The following is a 19,260-nucleotide window of genomic DNA, read 5'->3' as shown; positions in this document are numbered from 1 at the left end:
ATATAACAGAACAATGTTTTCTCTTAAATATCTATATGAGACACTGTACAAGTTCAGATATTAGTCTTTCATAATACCTTAAATTTTCACATCCATGGATGCCCTTGGTATATTTCTGCTGTAATCTTTCTAATTACTCATGTTCATTTTCTTTAAAAGTTTCCATATTATTATTCCATACTCTAGTTTGGGTCTAATGTAACTTATAAGCAATGGCTTCATCATTTCTGATTTCCTTTATAAATCTTTTCATGTAATCCATAGGTCTATAACTATCATTAAAAAACTCATTGAAAAGACTGGAAAAACTCCAAACAAGATCTATGCATATACCCAGGTCCTTAACTCATTCCCTCCAGTACAGCTCTTTTGAGTGTGTACCTTTAACTCCCAGTGGGTATGGCTTGGGCCTTTAAACAATGAAGTTATCACCTTAAAGTTCTAAGAAATTCTCATTGACAGAGGTCAAATATCAATACAATTGTGTTTGCCTTGATGTATGCTTCAAGATAAACATTCTGATACCTTGTAGGTAGCATGGTTCTGGAATTATTAATGCGAATATGAACAAACAACATTTGATGCCCAGAGGTGCAGTAGGAGGTAACTGAAGAAATGCTTTGGGGCTCACTTGGCTGTAATGATTTAATGACTCGACAGATTCAATCGCTGCATGCTGTATTAAATATTAACCTATCAGCCTATGTCTTCCATATCTCATATGCTCATTTTTTGATGTATTTATCATAATAATGTTCCTCCTTTGCCCAAATGGTCAATTTAGTCCACTTCTTTTGCATACATGCCCTGTCTGTAATACATGTAATCAGTTTACCCATTTTCAAGTCATTTGCATACAGATTGCAAAACACTTCAAATGAAAAGATAGATCTGGAAGATACAACCTAAACAAGCATTGGCATAGGACAGAGGCCTTTGGGACACTCTTACTGTAACCTTGAGTTTCACCTGTCCAATTGCTGTATGATACCTGTCATGTCCTATATGAAAGCTATCCATCTTATCAAGATTACATTAATACCTAGCTGTTCTAATTTATTGATCAGTATTTTGTGTATAACCCTATCAAAACCAGAAGTTAAGTCTATATAAATTACATCACAGCACATTGTTTCATTTACAACTGTGATTTTTTTTATAGAACATCATGTTACATGTGGTTTTAGATGTATTTTCAACATATGCATGTTGATACATAGTTTCATGTCCCAACTTTTCCATTTATGACAATAATTTATCCAAAATAATCTTTCCATTATTTTAAACTAAAAAACATTAAACTTATGGATTTATATGACTCTGAGTTTGTCCTTTTCCCCTTTCACTTAAAGATAGCAATTCCATGTCTCCAATCTTGAAGAATTTCCCCATACATAAATGACCTAGTGATTAACAGATATAATGATTCTGTTCTCAGGTCATTATCATTAATTCTCTCTCTTCCTTTTGCTTTGTCTGGATCTAGTCTGTGTTGTTCTTTTTCAATAGAATGTAATTCAGTTTCAGTATCTGAAGTTACCTGGATGTTACTAGAAAAAGTTTATCACCCACTTTGTGGAGCCAAATTGTTTTGGATAAGATTTTATCAATATATCTAGAATCTGTTGTGTTTGAGAACAAATTTTAGAATTTTCACTCAGTTTATCAATTTGTATATCTTTACTTCTACCATATGTTATGTACCTATAAAATGGTTTCTTATTATGCCCAATATAGATATTTAAATTATCATCAAATTTTTCTTGATCTTGTCTCACAACTGTGACAACAAACTGAAATATCTTTTCTTAGTCAAATGATCCCTCATGTTCTCACCTCAGAAACAGCAGTGCCCAGTAATCTAAAGCACAGCTCCAGTGATAATGACAGCTCTTGGGATCACCATGCAACAAAAATAATGACACCTTTCTCAACCCTCATGTTTTAGTCACAGGTTCCATTGCACACAAGCCATAGGAACCCAGTGATCTTATCATCCCCAGAAAACCACTGATGGACTTCAAAAACAGAAATAAGAAGATATCAATGACTGTCAGCCTGACATAAGAAACGACACAAATGCCATTTAACGCCAGTCACTTAATTTAACTCAGATGATGACATTCACCAATGTACCCTAATGGAAGCTGAAAGAACTAAGCCAAGAGAAATTTAATCAGAGATGGAGAAACCCAGGTAGCTAGATTCACAGATAGCAAACCTAATTCATGCTACCCACAAGGCACTTTACAGAAGAAGAACTAATAGCAGCCAAAAATGAGTATTTTTATTTCAAGCCTTAATTACAAACACAGTCTTATAATAATTCCATACAGCTAATTTTCAACATCCTTAATCTTAAATTGTGGTTTAACAACTAGCAGCAACCTAGGAATACGTGCCCTTGTGTTAAACTCTGTGGCAGCAAGTCACTAATTTATCCTGACTTATACACCCTCAGAACTACCAGTAAAAACTATATCGAAAGACTGTTTTCATAACCACTGTCAGAGAAATGTTATATCTTGCCAATCTGTGAAGTCAAGTTAATGGAAAATCTTACATTTTGACCCCTCTGTAATGGTAATCAAGGCAGATAAAGGAGATGATTTTGTGATCAGTAACAGAAAGCCAAATTAGCAAATTTCTAAGTTGCAGCCATAAACTGCAGATAGCCTAGTGGAACTAGATATTTCACAAAAAAAAAATATCAGAAACTTTGAACATACAAAGCACTACAAGATCGTTCCTTGTCTGTAAAAAGATGCAGTCTGTATCTACCCTACCATCTAGTGAGAGCAAGTGTGGACTCCATCATAGCTCTCATAGCTATTTAGATGGAATGAGTCCTAAAAGCTAAAGCTACTTCAGTGAATCCATTCATTTTAGATTCCTTGGATTTTATATAAAGGTCAAGGACTTCACAGAAGAGGATAAATGGTGTTTAAAAACCTATACACATGGAATCACTTAATGAAGTGATATGTGACAACTGTATTACAGCAATCAATAATGCTCCATTAGGCAGCAGAGAAAAAAAAGTAGATTCCTGTCAGCATTAACATTACCAAGTCATTAATGAGTCTGGCTCTTAAGAATAATATTTTCAGCTATAACAGCAGCTATGGTCCCTAATTTTGTAAAAAGGGATTCTATGCACATACAAAATACAATACATTGAATAATATCTATATTAGACATGCATAGACATCCTTTATGGACTAATTTCTTTCCACAGCTGCATTAACAATTGCACAGATTTCCTCAAATTTACATTATAATCTGATGCCCAAAAAATCCCATTCCTGTACTTGTTGCCCAAAGTACCTGGAGACCCACTTCTGGACATGCATTTGCACAGTAGACACAAACTAGCAAACAACTACTTCCATGCCCAAAACCTACACCATTTCTCTACATGCAGATAATAAAAAATACAATTATGTTGCACGCTCTGAGAACAGCCAGAAATTACCACCAACTTAAACAGTTTGCATAAAATAAAACTGGAACAAGACATTTCTCATTCATTACAGTGTAAAAAAAATAAAAATAATAATAGCAGCAAAAAACAGACACAGGCTACAGCTATTCAGTCTGAAAGCAATACAGACCTTTCAACTGTCCCTAATTTGGAGGAACATTCCTATTTTCAGTGCTGATTTAACATGTCTCTATTTTTGAAGATATCACCCTTTTTCAGGCTTAATTTACCATTTGCCACAATTTTCTGAATCTTCCTCCTCACCAGATGTGATTTTTGGAGGTGTCTAGTACACAGAAAACCATACTACATGACTGACAAATGAGATGCAACAATAATTTAAAGAAAGAGGACGCACTTCTTACAACTTCCTTTCTGAAGCAAAAATAAATGACCTGTGCCATAGAATTTTCTGATACAGGTGATTAAAGTCTATCAATTTTACACTTTTTGATACTGTGCTTATACTTTTCCATCATTTTTACCAGTTTCTGTTTATTAAACATGTCTTTCTGTGTAGTATCCAACATTCTTACTGGAAGCAGGAAGAGTTATCTGTATTTGGTATTCAAATTTATGCTAATTATTTATCCAGGTTCTCAGCTGGATGTTCCTATTTTTCAAGGCCTTTGTTCCTGATTTCAATATCTGTTGGAGGCTTGTGATTCTATCTGAACTAAAACTAATTAAAAAGTACAAAAATAATAAATCTTAATGGTAATACAGATATTTTAATTATGCATTTTCAATTAGATTAGGATTATTCGATCAGGTTTGGTCAGTTCTTTATTGTGATAAGAAGCAAGCCATGTTATGAGATAGACTTTATAACTTTGGTGGTATTGACATGTCTTTTCATTGCCAAAGTCTAACACTCTCCAATACAAGTACACTTATTAGTGAGGGGTACAGAGAGTCTTCTCTCTTTATGTGTAACGGGACTGGGTGGTGCACCAGTTAGTATTGTCGCCTCACAACAAAAGGTTCTCCAGTTTGATTCTTGGCTGGGGTGCTTTCTGTGTGGAGTATGCATGTACTCCCTGCCTTCCCATGGGTCCCCTCTGGGTGCTCCGGTTTCCTCCAACATTTCAAAGACATGCGTCTGGAGCTTTTCTCCACAGGCCTCTGCTGAAAATGAGCTCTTTCCCAGTAAACAAATATTAAATAATAAGATATATTTTGAATTGATGAATTGTCATGAATCCATCTTAATGTAAGACTCAATGAACTACTGAAATACATAACATAAATGAACTGTCATGATATACATACACACACACACACACACACACACACACACACACACACATATATGTACTCACAAATACATTAATATTTACATGTTTACATCAGATCAAAATTACAAAGTTATTCTCAAGATGCTTCATTTATAAAAATGCATGTAATCTATCTATTTAGTAGAACCTATTTCAGTTAATACACTCCTTTGAAGCCAATAAGAAACAATACTTTATTGTTAAAATGCACCAAAAAATGATAATTGAAATAAAATGGATTCTGGTTTGTACAATATATATGAAATATCTTGTTCTTTATACTTGAGAAATGTGTTTATGACTCATGACTTCACCACTTGTGAAAGTCAATTATCCACATCACTAGTATGCAATATTTCTTAGATCATAAACCAGACTCATATGTATGTGATATATATCCTAAGAGTAATTACTGATAAATGAGAATGATAAATATATTTTTTAAATAATCTAGTTTATTAAAAATTTCAAAATAAGATGGAATAATTTTGGAAAAAAGTGCCCACAAACTACCACATAGGTGGTAGTCCCCTAAATACAGAAGACGTAATAAGGCATCTGGGGACCCAAGTAGATAGTAATCTCTCCTTTGATAATAACATTGCCAAAGTGGTTAGAAAATCCTTCTATGTGGCACACCTAATCACAAAAGGGTTCATATCCAGATCAAAAGAGGTCATTGTGCTCCTCTACTCATCACTCATCAGACCCATCATAGAGTACAATGCCCCATTTGGGATGTACCTTACAAGACACCTGCAACAGCTGGAAAGACCACAGAAGTACCTCACCAAGAGGATCACTGGCCTCATCCAGATGCCCTATGCAGCTCGACTGAAGAAACTCCAGCTGTACCCGGTTGCATACCACCTACTCAGAGGTGATCTCTGCCTGACATACAAGGCCATGTCCAACCCAGAATTGATGGGCATGCTCCGCCTAAAGAAAACCATATCCCCTCAAGCCACATGCTCTAGGGATCTAAACCTCACCACAACAATAAATAGGACGTGCTGGAGGGATAGATTCCTGTCCCACAGACTTCCCATGCTTTGAAACAAGATTCCAATCTACATTAGGCAGAGCTCTTCACTAACACTCTTCAAGAGAAACCTTGATGAGTGGATGAGAAACAGAAAGTTTACCCCCGGGATCACTTCAGTGTCTCTGCTGGACAGAGGCACAGGGAACTAATCTAAGGGGGTAGCGAAATCCAACACATTCTGGCTAGGCTTATAAATGCCTTTGGGCAGATAGCCTAGTACCTACCTATGAACCTATGAAAAGACAAGTATATATATATATATATATATATATATATATATATATATATATATATATATATATATCTACACTAAAACACAGACACCTAAACCACACACACACACACACACACACACACACACACACACACACACACACATACACACACACACACACACACACACGCACACACACACACACACACACACACACACACACACATATATATATATATATATATATATATATATATATATATATAGATATAGTATGTGTGTGTGTGAGTGCATATGAAAATTTCTATTATTTATAATCACAAGCTGAACATATACAAATCTGGATAATACTGCAAAAGATAAGAGTATATATGGACAGAATTGTTTCACAAGGATTTGGCGACAAAGGTCCTATTCCTTTTAAAGCCAGAATGCATACCTCAAAAGTATGCTAGAATACATAATATGAGTAAACTCTTTTCTTGGTAGATGAGTGACATCATCAGTTTGCTTTAATAGTAAGACAAAATAAAGACTCCTATGATAATATTTTACTTATGACATCTTATGTGTTTTACTTATTGGTATTTTATGTTTAACATTTATTTCCATTCAGTCTGGGATTCAAAAGAGCTTATCATGATATGCAAGCCTTAGCCTGGAAGCTTTACACATAGTGCTGAGCTTTTCCAGTTTAAAAACTACCTCTGAGGTTTTCCTCTTGAACTTTCAAGCAAAGTTGCATGCTGATATGGCAATCCAGGTGAGTTGCCATTGTTAATTTGCCATGTGGCAGAAATGTTAGCAGCTCCAAATTTGTGCTACTTGAAAAAATATGGACTGCTACAAAATAATGAGGAAGTGTGGGAATGGGGATTGTTAGCATGTATGTGTACATGTGTGTGAGAACATGTGTCTGCTTGTGTGGTCAAAAAAGTGGCAGATAGGGAGGGAATTACAAAAGTGGCTGTGTTGGAATGTGTGTGTGTGTGTGTGTGTGTGTGTGTGTGTGTGTGTGTGTGTGTGTGTGTGTGTGTGTGTGTGTGTGTGTGTGTACAGGGGAATGGGTGTTTTTTATGAGTATGAGTGAATGAGTGAGTGTGGGGTGCTTGTTTGTGTATGACCAGATGTGGTGTGTGTGTGGTGTGTGTGTGTGTGTGTGTGTGTGTGTGTGTGTGTGTGTGTGTGTGTGTGTGTGTGTGTGTGTGTGTTTGTCTATGCCTGTGTGTTTGTGTGTGAGTGTGGGTGATGTATTTTTCTAAAGAAATGGATGGGCCATAAGGGTGAATGCTAACAAGTTCTCTACTGAGATATGTGATTATTAGCCAATAATGAGATTTTTCTCATTGCGACCATACTTGTCTCTGAATCACATTTTGTTGTCTTTACACTAAATGACTATCCATGTTTTGGACAATTAACATGAGCAGCTAGTATTTTAGAGAATCCCAGGACATATATGCATTCTCAACCACTCAGTGTAACCAACTAAAGGTACACAGGCCCCTACCCATTTAAAGTAGAAAATGGCATTTCATATGCTACAGAGATGCAGGCAGTAGGTGACTTGGTTGCATTGACCAAAGTTGATGTCACACCTCAACTCCCATGTAAAAATGGGAATAAAGGGGTTGATGAGAATGACAACAATAACCAAAGAACAAAACTACACAAACTACACAAGAAATCTGTTTTGCACACATAAACCAATGTCCTATTAATAAAATTTAACTCAATTACAACACAATAAAATAAAAAAAAATACTTAATTAACTAATTAATTAAACACATTCCTAACTGTAATCAGATAACAGCAAAATTTCAATCAAATCTAAAACCAGAAAAACAAACTAAAACGAAAACAAAATCACCAAACTAATCAAAAAAGCTAAGAACGTTTGGCATAACTCATTACTAGTCATTAACAAAATAATTTCAGAACTCACTAAAATATGTGTTCTGTTCATAAAAGTGCATGCAAACTGTATACCCCCTATTCAGAAAACTAATTATGCAAATAATGCAATTACCCCATTTCTTTGAACTTAATGCGAAAAAAAAAAAACAAGCCAGACTAAGCACAACAGGCAAAAAAAAAAGAATAAATGCAATGCGTTGTGGACTGGGCTCTATTATATATTAAATATCTGTAGTGTACAATACACTATTTTATTGACTCATGGCTTAACTAGGCATCATAAATCTTGGTCAATAAGCCTAAATTACAGATATTTAGGTATTACCCCCCAGCCCTCCCCAAAGCAGGGTATTTGAGCAGTTGGCATTAACTTTGTTGCAATAATTATTCAGACTGAGGACTGATCTTATTTTTGAGATTTGGTTAGAGACGGTGCCTTGCTTACACTACACATTTCCCTGCACTTGTTCAAACATAACTTGGACCAGTGGATGGGGAATCAGAAATGTACCCCTGGTCTGGCATCTAAGTCTCTATTAGAAAGAAAAAGCTTGTAAATACGGGACCTCTCATGCCCAAGTCATACATCCATGCTATATATACTTTCCATGAAAGCTATGGTATTAAACTGTGTCTAGCCCCAGTTTGCACTCCTGAAATAGCAGTGCAATCTGGGAAGTATTTGTAGTATCTGTTCCGTAAGTGTTTGCAATATGGCAGGCACAGTGACAATTCCAAATGCTAGATGTTTGTAGCTATGCTACCTTTTTGAAGTCTATGACAGTCAATCTTTTTCAGTAAGTGAGAATGTGACAAGTTAAACCACTCTAGCACTCAAGACCGGAAAGTAACATAAAAAAATCAATACATGGTATCAAATAGTTCAGTGTACAAGGAAGATGATTAAGGATGAGTTTAAAATCATCACACATTCTCACTGAATGGTCACTGATACCAGGCAATGGCAAAAGTTATATGTAGACCTGACACACATGTAGTACAGAAATGTGTGCTGCATAGGGCATGCTTATATGATAGGTAACTAGTTGTGCATTTGTTAGACAATGGCACAGTGAATGAATGGCACTGTGTGAGACTGCATGGGACATCAAAGCCAGACAGAAACAACCTCTCTGAACTAGTACAAAGCCATGTAATGATCAGGTATCATACACTGGGTTGCAAATGCTGAAATGTATGCCATCTGAAGGTATCACAGCACAATACTATGCGTAGAATACCATCATGAATACAATGGGTAATACTGCAGCCTGGCATATGACAGAAAACATGCATTAGTACCTGACAGCATCACATTCACATGCCCATAATATACCATGAGTGAATAAACACAGCAATGGATAGTGGAATAGGTAGTTTAACAGTAATCCATGGCAGGCTGACAAAGGCATTGTACATTAAAGACAATGCAGGCAGATAGGTGTGTGACACTGAATGATTCCAAATATACTAGTATGAAAGTAGACACCAACACCAATAATGGCAGTGTCACACACTCTGTAAGTCACGTCTGCATTTCCCAGGCACTTTTTGCAACACCTGGCACGAGGAAGTACAGCAGCATAAGGTACATGGCAACATAATAGTGAAGAAATGCTAACCAGCAGCATTGTAAACATGGGCAGTGTAGCTGATGATTAACCTACGCATATATAGTACCAATCCTATATACAAATCCTAACACCTGGGCAGGAGTTCATGCCTCCTTTGGTATTCTAGCCAGTTCTATATCTTGCTAGACGACTGAAATCAGACAAAGCAATTAATAAATAAGCACACTTACTGTATAACTCAGGCTCCTTACTTCTTTTGCCTTCTTCCTCTTGGCAGAAAAGGTCAGGGATGCACCTCTTCCGGAAACTGTACTGATGTCCACATTACTCACCAGAGCAAGATGTGTCATGACATTACTGACCACACTAGAAAAAAAGTACCAGAAAACCATCTTTTACTGGGGCTGACAAAGATGCAGGAGGTGGAGAAAAATGTTTGTCTCCCTCCTCTGCTATGCAGGAGCCTTTCTAGTGTCAGCCCTATCAAAAGTCATAGATACTTACAAAATTACTTTGATGCATTTTGCAGAAATCATAGAATGTGCATGAATGCTTGGCAGCATTATGTAGTCCAATGCGACAGCAGATCTGATGCCCACAATGGATATGAGTGAAGGAGGATGGGACAGAGGCACATCTGCAACACAAAGTATCACATCTCTTCATTCACATTTAATACTGAGGAGATTTCTACACACACAGAGAAAACAACAACTGCAATAGTTGTGCATACAGGGACTTCATGTATCTCTGATGATAGTCCTGACAGTATACCTTACACTGGAAATATGCAAGCTGTGCATATCCAGCTTCATGATAACATGTACAGTTGGCTCACAGGATTATGGTCAGAAGTAGACAAAACACAAAGTTCTACTTTCTGGTTTGCCCAGCTTTTAGAAGCAGAGGTGAAGAGAATAAATGTTGGCATTCTAGTTCAAAAGAACACACATATGCACATAACCACACATAAAGACTCACAAAGAAAAAAAAAACTCTCAGGGATGGCTAGCAGAATTGCTCATTTCCCCACAAGTTTCATCCAGTCAAGGGAGATCTTCAAGGAAACAACATAACATATGAAGTCCTATTCTGCCATTCTTAACCAATGCAAATTATAAAATTACCTCAGTGGTAATAAACTAATCAGTGGTGTGTCTTGCCGATGGGTGCCACAGTTTTGGAATTTACTGTGCTAACTAATGCATAACACACTTTCCTCAGATAATAAACTATACATAAATATAAGCCAAAAAACAGAGAAAGTAAATGAATACAAATAAGGAAAATAATGAGATTGGACAATACAGGAAAAGCTCACTCAGCCTATGCCACAACTTGCTGTGACAGAAAGGTTAGTTTGCTTTTGCTTTGTTGTTTTTTTGTATTACTTTATTGCCTTTTTCAATTTTGTATGTTTTGATTGGTTTTCTTTACACTGTGTTTTACTTGTATTCTGTTTTTAATTACATTTTAAAACTTGGAAATATACCACAGCTTTGTCTCTTGTGAGTCACGCAGAATTATTTCCCTCCCTCACAACCTTGTGCTGTTGTGTTCTTAAACACAACTATCTTTCTAGTTGCCTACCTCTTATGTTGATTACATATCCCCTTCCCTCTCTCCTTCATTGGCTGTTGTGACTAAGCATAAAATTATTATATTGTGAAACCACTCCCCTTTAACTATTTAAATTTATTGGCCGTTTCACTGTATTCCATAAAATCAGAATACAAAGTGCCCACTCCCTTTCAATCTATCTTTCACTTTTAAATTTAGTGGCTCTCCACTTGACAGCTAAGCTTAACTTACCCCCCCCCTTTCATATCTAACTGCTTAGTGCACACTGCAGTGCTTAGGATATTAACCCATTTTTCTTTTCCATCTTACCTTTAAAATCTGCAACATCTATTGCAAGACCAGCAATTATTGGAGAACTCACATTCTGCCTCTCACTAGTCATCTTGGTATTAGTGCATCTGTTTTGATCTTGGTGAGAGAATGAGGGCAGGGACATTATTTCCTGGAGACTGCTGATCACCAGAAAGCCTATAACTGCTTCACAGGTGACAGCTTGGAATCTGTGCTTATATTGTGCTTCTGGTGAGAGAAGGAGCAGAGTGCACTGATTCCTGACTGTTCTATTTAAGAAGTGAGTGTCTGTGTTTGACATTCCTCAATGGTCTGGTTGTTATTCAAGGCATCTACCAGGAAAAGGCTACAGCAAGCCTACAGACCCTTGCATCATCTGGGATAAGACTGTGAATCACCAACAGGCTGTAACCTGCTTCTCATCTTGGTACTGGTGCTACTGTTTTGCTTCTGGTAAGAGAAGAAACAAAGGGGCAGTGTATCCCACCTGAGTGAAGTTGTTATGAGACTGGCACTAGTAGTAGCCAGGCAGTAGCCATTCATGTGACTCCCCTCTTTTCATCATTCTTGACAAGCTAATTCTTTGTTTTCAGTAAGTACTGCTTGATTTGTTTCTAACTTCAGAATATCTGCATAAATACTTCATCCTTAAATTTTTAGAGTCTACTTATTAGTTTCCCCTCAAGTGTTTGGCAGTGTCTTGTATAGACACAGATACCACAAGTGAAATTTTTCCTGTAAAAACACAATTGAAATTTCACCAATACCTAGTTGCACACAGGAAAACTAGTTTGCAGTGTCAAGCACTGTCCGCATAGTTGCAAACCAGGGAGGTTGCCATAATGATTAAGGTATTTCCCTTACAGACATAAGGTGTAGGGTTTGATTCTCACATGGAGTAAATGGTTAGGCTTAAAATGGCCCCCAAGGGCAGTTAGCCTAGTACTAACTTATGAACTCCTGACATTGCTTTATATTCTCACTCCAACTGTCTAATCAATAAAAAGGGTCTACTGCTATGGGTATGAACTTTCCCACTATCTCTCTTAACCAGCTTGGTGGTTATAGGCATCCTGTAGCAATGCAGAAATTGCCTCAGGTTGACTAACAATCAGTTAGTTCTCAAAAAAACTGATATAGTATGTGAGAGATGTACTTACATAATGTCACTGGAGGCAAAGCTCTCACATAAAAGTCCTCCTAATATCAATGATGTTGTCACTAGTACATATGCTACACCCATCACACACAATTCAAAGCAGACATATAGACCCACATATGCTGAGGCACTTATATGTAACCTTTCTAAACCCCAAAGACCTTCTAGATGAACGGCACATAACAAATATCATCAGCAGCCCGAAATGCACTCTTTAAAAACAACCCCCACATCAGCACATAGAGCCACATCTCATAGAGCCTCTACTTCTCAGCTCATAACACAAGCCACCACACAATCTAAGATTCTGGTCATTGGAGACTCCATTGTGAGACACACTGATGTCACTCTCACCAGCCTAAGTAGAAAGTCATGGTCAGTTGCTTATCAGGGGCTAGAATTCACCACATTACGCATGCACTCAAGTCATTGGACCACAAGCCAGTATGACTCAGTCATAGTCCATGTGGGTGCAAATGACCTCAGATGTACCTCCCTAGCCTATATAAACAGAGACATCATAGAGCTCTCAGAATATGTGCCCCAGGCTGGTATGAGCCTAGCATTGATCAGCATTTTACCTTCTCCAAGGATGATGCCACAATACAAACAAAAGATGACTGACTTTAATTATTAGCTTAGTTTCTGGTGTCATTCTAAGGGAGTGCAATGTTTGTCAGCAAAGAAGGAAGGAAATAGTCAATGGACAACATTGCTTTGTCAGGGATAGTCTGCACCTCTCCCCTCTAGGCTTTCAGATATTAGCGGAAACGTTGTCTTGCCCTTTTGTGCCTTTTTTAGGCAATCCCAGACTGAAAGTACTTCTGACATAGCAAATCAAAACCAATAAAATCTAAATGTATTACTACTCAATGCTAGGAGTCTAAACTAAAAACTCCACTCCCTAGAAGCTCGCTTTAGAGAATGCTGATGTCTGTGCAGTCACTGAGACATAGTTTAATGCCATGGAGATCACACCGACAGTGCAAGGTTATAATGCCTTCCACCCACATAAACCAGCTCCTACACAGACAGGGACTAAAGGAGGTGGTGTATTGATTTACATCAAAAATAAATATAACTCAAGGCTGGCCAGACAAGACAATGCACTTGAGCTGCTCCATGTTCAAATCAACATAGACAAAATCCAAAACCACTTCCTTGAAAATTATAGGTCCCCTTCTATAACCCAGGAAACCCATAACATGTATTTAAGCATATTAGAAACACTCCCATCCACCTGAATACCATATTCATGGGTGACTTTAACTATCCCACTATTAATTGAGACTCCTATACGACACCAAAAGAACAGGCACAGAAATTCCAGAATTTTGTAAACACAAACTCCCTGGACCAGATTGCTAATACACCAACTAGGGTTGCAACCATACTGGATCTGGTCCTCACTAATATGGAAGAGTGCTGCACACCCCCTGGTGTAATGTCATCCTTGGTAGGATCAGACCACAAAATGGTCTCCTTTGAAGTAAAAATAAAGCCTGGACCACACAGCTAACACTAGAATATCCAGGAGTAACTGTAAGGCTAACTTTCTGCTATTAAGTGATAACCTGGCAACATTTCAAGCCCCCATGAGAACACTGCAGAACTTTTCACATAAACCCTATACAAGCATGTTAATAGCTGCACAGAGGCAGCTGTATCCACCAGGAAGAAGTACAAAACTAACTCAAAAAACAAGTCACCCTGGTGGAATCACAAAATCAAAAGGCCATATAACAGAAGGAAGAAAATCATGGCAAAAATTAGGAGATGCAGCACCCAGTAGGATAAATGTACGCTCAACAAACTAAACAAACAACTCAGGGGACAATACAAGTCTACCAAAGCCAAATTTCAGGTAAATTTCGGCTCCCAGGCCAAGGGCAACCACAAGGTATTCTTTAGCTTTGTCTGCAACCTTAAAGGCAATACACAGTTGTGTGCAGAGCTCATTGTAAATGGAACCACCTATACTGACCCAGAAGATATAGCAAACCTATTGGCCAATAAGTTCAGCTCCAACTTTACCCCTCTCTCCTCCTCAAATTTCCCACAGAAAATATCATCAAATAAAGCTCTCCCATTATCACTAGGTAACAGGTCCTTAATTCTCTTTCTAAGGCCAAGAACATTGCATCAATGGGCCCAGACAATATACCAGGATGCCTTCTAAATAGCATGAAAAATTACCTATTGGGGCCTCGGAATTGCAATTTAACTATAGCCTCCAAACAGGCTTCATGCTTTATGAATGGAGAATAGCAATAAAAGTAGGCTATCTACAGACCATTGTAACTATAGACCCATAAGACTCACTAGTCTCATATGCAAAGCCATGGAAAGAATTATCATGGAAGTGATCAATAATGATATAGTAAACCTCTAGACACTGGATCCCACCCATTTTGGTTTCAAGGGGAGGTCAGGCCTGCTCAACCTAGTAGACTTCTTTGAGTAGGTCACCAAAGCAATGGATGAGGGCAAAATGGTTCAAACTGCCTACCTTGACCTGGCCAAGGCATTTGACACAATACTCCACTCAGGCATTGTTGACAAACTCAGGAAGTTAGGTACAAGCCTGTATGTCACCTGGCAGAAGCCAACTGGCTCACAGAGAGGAGCCAGGAATTTAGAGCTGGGGAGTCCACAACTAGAAAGAGGCCAGTCACAAGTGGATTCCCTCAGGGATCAGTCCTTGGACTGTTCCTTTTTGGCATTTACTTCCCTGAAGTCAAGGCCAATGTCAATGGTTTCTGAATGACTAAATATGCAGATGATTGCAAATTAGGTGCTGTCATTGAATCCCACACTGACACAAATGTTGCTCAGGAAGGGCTGACACAGATAAACAACTGGTGCCACAGCCATGGACTAAAACTAAATGCCAAAAAATGCATTATAGTATTCCCCTGGGAACTATCATATTGACAACACACCCCTTAGAGTTGACTCAGTAGTCAGGGACTTAAGGATACGCATAGACAAAAATTTAGCCTTTGGTCATCACGTGTCTAAACTAGTAAGGAAATCAAAGCTATGGCAGCTAGGTCCAAGGAATTAATTGTTCTACTGTATTTGGCATTCATCAGGCCTATCATTGAGTACAATGCCCCCTTTGGTATTTACCTAACTAGGCATATACAACAAATGGAATGTCCACAGAGGTTCCTCAATAAAAGAATACAGGGTGTAAGTAAAATGTCCTGTGCAGACTGTCCTATATTCTGTCTCTTACAGGGTGTTGAAGGGAGATCTATGCCTGGCATACAAGGCATACAGGGCATTGTCAGACCCACTCTGATGGACCTCCTGCATATCCACAAAACAGGTAGCACCAGAATTACCTATTCTAAAGACTTAAACCATACCTGTGATATAAATATGACCTGCTGGAGAGACAGGTATGTGTCCCAGAGACTACCCCATCTTTGGAACATGCTCCCCATCCATGCGAAGCAGAGTTCCTCCCTAACCCAATTCAAGTGTAACTTGGATAATTGGATGGGAAAAGGAAGTTCATCCCTGGTTTGGCACATGTGTCTCTAATGGAAACAGGCAACCTGTAAATGGTTCATCTTCCAGACCCCTGTTTTTCTTATCAAGGGTGTAAGAACTTGTCAGAAATTTGGGATGCATGGCTAGGCTTAAAAACACTCTTGTGGTCATTAGCCTAGTAAATACCTGTGAACCTATGAACCTATAAATGTGCAGAGGTAAATAGAACAGTTGCAGCAAGAATATAAATATAATTGCTGAAATAGAGCACTTAAATTACAAGCAATGAAATCTTTCTTGAGAAAGTGCATCATCACCATACAATCATTGCAAAAGATGTTTTAGATTTTATACATCTTACTGCCCTATATTACATGCATGAACAGCATTACTTCTCTATATTACATAAGTGAAAATCATTACTTCTGTGTATTGCATACAGGAAAACCATTACTTTTCTGCATTACATACATGCACAACATTAAACATAGATTGAAAGATGAATATTTAATACAGCACACAGTGAATGAAACTGTAGGTTCATTTAAGGACCAGGGTCAATAAACTTTGAGTTTTACTAATCATGTCAATCAAGCAATAAGTTAATGTCAGTTATAAATCTGTAGGTTATATAAAAAAAGATTTAGAAAGTCTAGGAAATCAGAAATGATAAAGTAATTGTTTGTAAATTACATCAGCCTAAACTAGAGTACAGAATAACAATTTGGAAACCTTATAAGAAAACAAATGAGTAATTTGGAAAGACACCGAGAAAATATACCAAGGGCATCCATGGTTGCAAAAACTTAAGGTATTATAAAAGACTAAAATATCTGAATTTGTACAGTGTCTCATATAGACATTTAAGAGAAGACCTTATTCAGGTAAATTTCGGCTCCCAGGCCAAGGGCAACCACAAGGTATTCTTTAGCTTTGTCTGCAACCTTAAAGGCAATACACAGTTGTGTGCAGAGCTCATTGTAAATGGAACCACCTATACTGCATTTAGATACCACTGCCTGTAGGAATGTTTGCATTTATCAAAAAGTAGCAGAAAATCATCAGACAACCTATGTACTATTCATTAATTAATTGTATGAGACAGCAGCTGATGCATGGACCAGACTACCAAATTATATTAAAGCAAGCACTAATTTAATGCTTTTAAGGACAACCTGGACACTTATTATGGGAATAACTGTTTTGATGGGATAGAAGGGCATTATCACCTGTGCCCGAAATATTTGTATGTGTGTATGTATGTTTGGTTTGGTTGTTTATGTATGTATGTCTGTATTTGTATGTATGTATTTAAGTATTATCCTATAACAGTTAAACATATATAAAATATAAATCACATTTTAGAGACAGTGCAATTTTCTGTTGCAAGTTCCACAGAGCTTACATATGGCTTTACAAATGTGTTACAGTCTGAGTTAAGAATGAAGAAAATACAGAAATCACATTTTAAATCAATTTTCTTTCCCATGGCATGTGTTTATGCTAATTTACAGCAATTAATTAAAACAAGTCCCTGCTGAGCATTAAAAACTCATAACATATGCCAATGAAAACCTTGAAGATGTTCATAAAGAAGAGCACTTTCTTTTTATTTTCCAGAATAAAACATCATAGTCCCCATATACGCAACAAGAATTAGTACTTGTATCAGTTTATTTCAGAATTTATGTACTCATATAAATGTCCAACTCTATGAAAAAAGTCAACAAATCTAAAATGGGCAGGCTTGACTTATATGTGATGGTCAAAAATCATAGCACTCTGAATGGTATATCTCAAAAAATAAAAAAATAAAAACAAAGATAAAAAGTCCACCTGCACATCCCTACACTAACGTGACTTACCACTCTGTGGGACAAAGGAATATATGACTGGTTAGTTGAATAACCTTTCTCTGAACTGTTTCTTCTAAAAAGCATACCTCTCATCTGTCTCCTGATTTAAAGCATATTATTGATTTTTGTTTCATATTTGTGGTCAGTTCTTCATAACATGCTGGCATATCATTGAGGATTTCACTTGCCACACAATAGCATATATCTAAGTTTCTGGCTTCTTACATTTAAAATACGTGGTAATGGTAAACCTACTATGTTAGTAAGTTTCTAAGTATATAAAAGTAATATCTGAAATCTTCCACTGAGTTTGGCCCTTTCCTAGTCTCCACTACATTTGGCTTTGCCTCTAATTCTTGTCCAAAAATTATCCAGCTCAGAGCATACATTTTTGCTTTCCCCTGAATTTTTGTAATATTTGTGGTCTTTTCCTAACAAAATCTACAGCTTTATGGCACGTCATTGAAAACTGAAATCAACAAATCATGACGGACATTTGAGTTTCAGACGTTCAGACTTCATATCCTTCAAAAAATGAATGATAATGCTAAATCAGTTATTCTATATAGCTAGCTGTGAAGTCTTATATACTTAACAATATTACATTTAAAATCTGTCTTATTTTACAGCTTTGCCAAATGCAAATGAAATTGCAGTGAGAACTGGGCAACATCTAGAACATAAAAATAAATGAACTCTTAAAGACATGCACAAAATGTAATACTTTCTTTACTAACACATTAACAATAGTCTTTAAAAGCAGAATAAAATATCATACAGCAATTTCTTGTGCTTTTAAACAAATTATGAATATGTCTTTTTTGTCTTTAAGAATTAAACAAAAACAGTACCGACTTGCAATAATGAAAAAAAGTCTATCTTCAAATCCCTGGACTACACTGGGGCAAAGTAATATGTTTTCACTTTGAAATGAACACTAAATTCCCAAGCATCTTTGTTGTATGTATTAATAGAAAACAAGTACCATTCAGATTACATGTTTCTAAATAGCTAAATGGGGCAACCTCTGGCAGTCAACTTTTTAAAGATTTAACTCAACTACTTAATTAGACCGATACTGAAATGATGAAACTTTTGGTGACTGATTACAGGAATAAAATAAAAACTCTTGAATCTGAAATTTGTATTTTAAGTGAGTTAATTATCAATAATGTTAAATTCAGATAATTTCAGAGCCTGTATTACAGCATTAGTGCAAGGGTTACTTAAGCAGGCTGGTTTCTAGAGTAATTAATAGAAAAAAACAAAACAAGAACTATTGAGAGATGCTGAAGCTTATAGAACTGAAACAGCATACTTACTAGGTAAGAAGAATTTTAGAATTAATGTTAATGGCAAC

This window comes from Protopterus annectens, chromosome 3.part0 (genome assembly GCF_019279795.1).
Source record: "Protopterus annectens isolate FY-2018-M chromosome 3.part0, PAN1.0, whole genome shotgun sequence".
Taxonomy (NCBI): Eukaryota; Metazoa; Chordata; order Ceratodontiformes; family Protopteridae; genus Protopterus; species Protopterus annectens.
This window is presented reverse-complemented; position numbering follows the sequence as displayed.